The 6,102-nt window shown below is 42.4% G+C and overlaps 1 long non-coding RNA gene across 1 annotated transcript; it reads right to left on the reverse strand.

Annotated features, from left to right (window-relative positions):
• Positions 1-452: 452 nt before the first annotated feature.
• On the reverse strand, positions 453-5,866 carry LOC142062966 (uncharacterized). The gene is made up of 3 exons (XR_012662595.1): positions 4,540-5,866; positions 3,476-3,556; positions 453-3,135 (listed from the first exon to the last, which is right to left on the reverse strand). It is a non-coding gene; the product is annotated as an uncharacterized LOC142062966 (long non-coding RNA).
• Between the last annotated feature and the right edge of the window lie 236 nt (positions 5,867-6,102).

Genomic DNA, 6,102 nt, shown 5'->3' on the forward strand with positions numbered 1-6,102 from the left:
TCTATACATGTTCTAACATTCAGAATTGTGAGCTTCATAAAAAGATCTTTAAGCCCCTGGGGCTACAGGAGACTGACTGCAGGGTCTTTGATTTCCCTTATTTACACCCAGTATCTAGAACAAGTCCAGACCAATAAGCACTAAGTGTGTCTTCAGTCCTTCCTCAATTCTTGTTTTCTTGCTGATTTCAAAACTAACAAAGAAGGGCAACAGGGATGACCCTGGTAACTAGAGGTCTGTCAGTCTCACTTCTGTGCCTGGTAAATTTATGAAGATTATTCTGGGAGTTACTGAAAAACACCTGAAAGACAGTGCAGTCATTGGTCCCAGCCAGCAGGGGTTCATGAGGGGAAAGTCCTGCCTAAGAGATTTGGTTTCCTCCTGTGACAAGGTTACCCACCTAGTTGACCAAGGGAAGACAGTCAATGTGATTTTTTTGGATTTCAGTAAAGCTTTTGATACTGTCTCTCACTGTATCCTCCTGGACAAAATGTCCAGCACACATCTGGATAAGCATGTAATGCAGTGGGTGAGCAATGGGCTGATGGGTTGGGCTCAAAGGGTCATAGTAAATGGAGTTACATTGGGCTGGCGGACAGTCTTTAGTGGGGTTCCACAGGCATCCAGCTTGGGGCCCATACTGTTTAGTCTCTGTGTTAATGACTTGGCTGCAGGACTTGAAAGAATACTGAAGTTTGCTGATGACACAAAACCGGGAGGAGCTGTTGACACTCTTGAGGGCAGAGAGGCCCTGCAGAGGGAGCTGGACAGTCCGGAGAGCTGGGCAATCACCAACCGTATGAAGTCTAACAAGGGCAAGTGCCGGATTTTACACCATGGGGCACAGCAATCCTGGATATACATACAGACTGGGGAATGAGAGGCTGGAGAGCAGCTCTGCAGAGAGAGACCTGGGGGTCTGGTCGATGGCAGGCTGGACATGAGCCAACAGTGTGCCCTTGGAACCAAAAGGGCTGACTGTGACCCACGGTGTATCAAGTCCTGCATTGCAGCTGGTCAAGGGAGGGGATTGTCCTGCTCTGCTCCGCGTTGGTGCGGCCGCACCTCGAGCACTGGGTGCAGTTTTGGGCGCCACAGTAAATTAAGGATATAAAGCTACTAGAGACTGTCCAGAGAAGGGCCACAAAGTTGATGAAGGGTTTAGAGGCAAAGCCATATGAGGAGTGGCTAAAGCCCCTTGGTTTGTTCAGCCTGGAGAAGAGGAGGCTGAGGGCAGCCCTCATCACAGTCTGCAGCTTCCTCACAAGGGGAGGAGGAGGGGCAGGCGCTGATCTCTTCTCTCTGGTGACCAACGATGGGACCCAAGGGAATGGCAGGGAGATGTGCCAGGGGAGGGTTAGGCTGGATATTAGGAAAAGGTTCTTCCCCCAGAGGGTGGTGGAGCCCTGGAACAGGCTCCCCAGGGAGGCACCACGGCGCCAAGCTTGGTGATATTCAAGAAGCACTTGGACAACACCCTCAGAGATACAGTGTCCTGTGCAGGGACAGGAGTTGGACTCAATGATCCTTGTGGGTCCCTTCCAACTCAGGACATTATATGATTCTATGATATCCACATAAAGGATAGTCAGAGAGAAAGGTACTCAAGGGTAAAAAAAGAGTAATCTAACAAGTTATTTTCCATTTTCATTTAGAAAGGAAGAGAAAACACACTTTTTTTACCTGAGTAGGAGATTTTGCTTCTGCTTTTAATGATGATGTAGAAGTTCTACGTTTAACTTCTGGTCAGGAATACACTTTCAAGAACCACATAATCCTGCATAATACATGCCTTTTATGTTGCAGTTAGAGCTTCCAGTATGAGAAATCACCTTCATTAAAACGTGTCCAAAGAATCAGGCTAGTATCCTTGCTCTTCTGACTGATACTAAGCTTATCAGAACGTAGCATGCTCTTCCAGACAAGCTTCTTTTCATTGTTTACCTAGGCAAATATTTCCTTTCTTCACAAAAAACCTTCAAGTTAACATTTGCTTTCCATTCAGTTTCCTACCTTCCTTTACAAGCACGTGTACCTCCAAGGGTCTCAAAGTTCTCTACTTCTTCAGTCGCATTATTTTTAAAACAGCCTATGCTAGAATAACCATTTAGTCTTGTCACAAAGCAGTCACTGGCTAAGCCAATATCTGAAATCAAAAGGCATGAATAAGAACTCTGTGTTTAATGTGTGTCTTTAATGAGCAGGTTCTCCAGCCTGAAAAGATAATACAGGCACAAGTAGTCAGTCTGAAACTGACTGCACTGGAACTCCACAAATCTGTATTCTCTACTGACATGGGAGATTATTACAGAAAATGCAGTTTTTAGAAGTCACTGATTTTAACAGCTGGCTTTTGTTTGCTTTCTCTTTCAAATCCCAAAAGACAGTCTTCCTAAACTTAATAGAATTGGAACAGATTTAATCATGGTAGCAAATTGGACTTTATATTCTTTCTAAATCAGAAAATTCAGTGTTACTGCAGGCATTTGACTTTGTAAATGCATAGACTGTTTACATACACATGCTCATAGAGGCATGCATGTACCTCACACACACACACAGAGCTAATATTCACATAGCATTACACGTCAGTGTAGTAAGTGCACTGAAAAACATTACAGAGCAGTGTTGCTCTCCCAAACTGTGGTCCAGCCTTAAAAAGAGCAAACCATGATGAGCCGAGCATGGTGTGGATACCTTTGTTCCCTCTTCTAGATGGAACAGTGATAGCATTATAAAACAGATAGTTGCAGCAGAGGGAGATCTGGGATAGCTCAAAGCTATCTTAAAGATGACTTGCAGAGTTTTCCACCCCTTCTATCAAGAGATCTCAGCAGTGGCCAGCAGCAGAATTATGAAGGGCTAGATCCACTATGCACACAGAAGACAAGGCATGTAATTGTATGCTGCAGTCATATACTAATTCATCCATACATATTTATAAGTTTTGCTAACCCAGAAGGTGCACATTTGGTCCAATGTAGCAGCCGTCTCCACTGGAACAAGACACAGCACAAATAGCAGGCCTTCTTGCAGTTAGGTGTGGTAAACATTAGGTGCGATAAGAAGGGCTGTTCACAGAGCTTTCTGCAGATAAAGGTTCTTCACGATGTGTTCAGGCTTCCAGTTCAGGCTCTAGTTTAAAAAAAAAGGTACTTCGTTTCACATGATGAAAGGTGCCCTACTTACTGAGAAGACAAGTTACTTTTTGCTCTTTTGATTTCCTGCTGGCCAGGTTGTCGAGATGGGGGGGGAGGGGGGGTTTGCGGGGGGTACAGGGGACGGAGGGGAAAAAAAAAAAAAGAAAGGAAAGAAAAGACAGATGACACTGAAGTACAGGAAAGATTAACAGGGTCACTAGCCTGCATTCCTGGGGTCTGCTTGAAAGATTCCTGCTTCTTAAAACTGAGTAGTGAGAGATGATGGACTCATCACGCAATGAAAAGTGAGTTATGACTTTGCAGTATGAACTTACTTGGCTGCTTTCCATTGCCTTGGCTCTTCAGGGTGTGAAGGCTCATGGGAAAGTGCTACTTTGATGTTTTGCTGAATTTTTCTGTGGAACATATTAGACATGAGGCATATCAGATACAAGTTCAAAGCATCTAGGCTAAATTCACAGTTGGTATTGATGATTTTCTGCACTGCTTCAGGTGACATTTAAAGCAGGTTATTTAATGTGCTAATAAGCATATAACCAAGACTATCTGACTAGGAACAATAGGTCTTTTATAAAAAGATGTAGAACATGGAGTCACACTAAACTTGACAGATATTAGGCTAAGATACACAGAGTTATCTAAGGACAGTTGAGTAGTGTGCTAGCATCTTCATTATGCCAGGAAGACAACAGAAGTTGTGCTAACAATACAGAATGTGGCAAAAGCTGCCAAAACATGTCATGTGAGATGCAGGACATCTTACACCTGGCATGAGACTGGTCCTTGAACAGAGTAACTGCAATGCAATACGGTGAAAAAAACCTTTACAAAACTGGCATGGAAAGGCGCCATATTCGTAGGAAAAAAAATAAAAGTTAAACCTGTAGTCTACATTCTTTTCTGTATTTTGTCATGCTATCTTTGCAGACAAAGGATTATGCTTACCTATATTCGTATCCTATTGACTATCAGAAAAAGAAAAGTAGGTCATGCCAGGTAGTTTCTGGTTTGAAGAATAAAGAACAAATTTTCTCTAAGGTTTCAACATGTAATTATATCCATGACCCTTCTAGGTTCTAGCAAGTTTCTAGGGATGGAGAGAGAAATTCAGGCGTCTATGAGCTTTTGGTCTTGCAAAGAGCTTCACTGCATAATGCTGCTGGACTCACGTCAGTCCACATAAACAGATGGAGATCAAAAAAAATCAGGCAGATTTAATCTTCAGTTCAGTTTGTGTCTTTCATAAACAAACTTGCAGCCTACTGACAGAGACAAAACAACCTGCTCTCAAATCCCACCACCCTCTCAGTTCCTGGCTGACTCCTGATTCCTGTGCATCGTGACATAGAAGAGAGTAAGAGATACTGTCTCTCCTTACCTCCAAGAATGTCTTCTGTACTGTTTTATGTTTTCTTTTTTTCCTGTCCAAGTGCCAACCTTGTCATATGAAGGGTTCATCAGGATGCAGAGATACAATCCATGGAATCTACTGGAATGCAGCAGGCAGGGAATCCTAGAGCATTCCCTTCCAGCACCCTCCAATAGCCCTTCAGACCAGTCTGCCATCCATGTAGGGCTCTCTCCTGCCAACTGTCATGCAGAAATGCTCACAGTATCCTTTGCTTTGGACACAGGTACCTTGGATGGTTAAGACAAGAAAGAAGCATCCTGGTTTGGCACAGCTTTTCGCAGTTTGCTATTTGCTTTATGCTCCATGTTATACTGTTGCTGCTGTCATGGAAATATGACCTTCGTCAAATTAACATACTCTTTGTATCTTGACAATTGTCACCTTGCAGGAAAAGCCAATGAGTGTCAGTAAATTTGGTGATAGATGAGCAACAAAAGTAGGAACTAAATTGTTCTGAACTTTAATGGCTGCAAAGGGCTAAGAAGGCCAGGGGGAGTATGGTCTGGGCATTGAAATAACCCTGTCTGATTCCCAAAAAATAGCAAAACTGTTGAGTAAAGGAGGTACCATTTTTAACACTAATTTCTCCTACCATAACTACATTTTAACAGCAAGCACAGCAGGCTTAACTACAAGGTTTTTGAAATCACAGGTTCCACTTTTAAAGCTTATATATTTCTTCATATTCAATGCCTGCTCTGAAAGTTCTATCGCTGATACAGATGGCAGCTACACTGAATGGACTCAAGAGAGGTCAGCGATTGGAAACAGCTCAGTCCCATCTTGTTCTTTGGCATACCTGCCCTTCTGGGAGGAAAGCTCTGAAATATTTTGTGCAGTGTAGGTGTTCCCAAGTTTTTTGCTATTGTTCCTTTTACTGAACCTAGAGCATCAACTGCATGTACTGGAGCAAATTTTCTAGCTCCATTTCCACAGATCACTGAGGGTATTTTTACCTCATTTGATACTAAGCCTTTCTACCATGTGATTCAGCTAATAAAAGAACATTGAAATACATCACAGTTCACAAAAGAAAGAGAAAAAAGCTAGAAAATGAAGCAAATTTCTCTCCCATTCTCTTCAAAATGATAAAGACGGCTTTTAGAAGGTTGACACAGTTTGAAGCACACATTATGGCTGAGACTATACGTGGAAGGCTGTGGCAGTCACAGTCATGCAGAAGTAGTTAGTCTAGACTGTACCAACACAAACTAAGTTCGTGCTTCAAATTGGCACATTTAGAGTGAATAAAAGTATTCTGTACTTCAAAGAATTAATAAGTTAACATGTCTATTTTGTGATCTCATTAACTTTGAAAATAAAAGCTTACATTTTCAGAAGATAACCAAAAGCATATTGTTTTCTTTAAGGTCAGAACTTCTCTTCTGAGCTGCACATAAACTCAGAGTAGATAGGAAGTCTCTGACACAGGTGATAGACAAGAACTTTGTCATGAGCATTAGCAAAACCAGCAAGAAACAAGCCATCATACTAGAAAGCAACTGATGATCTCTGGCCCAAACATTGTAA

The sequence above is a fragment of the Phalacrocorax aristotelis genome, chromosome 10 (genome assembly GCF_949628215.1).
Source record: "Phalacrocorax aristotelis chromosome 10, bGulAri2.1, whole genome shotgun sequence".
In the NCBI taxonomy this organism is placed as follows: Eukaryota; Metazoa; Chordata; class Aves; order Suliformes; family Phalacrocoracidae; genus Phalacrocorax; species Phalacrocorax aristotelis.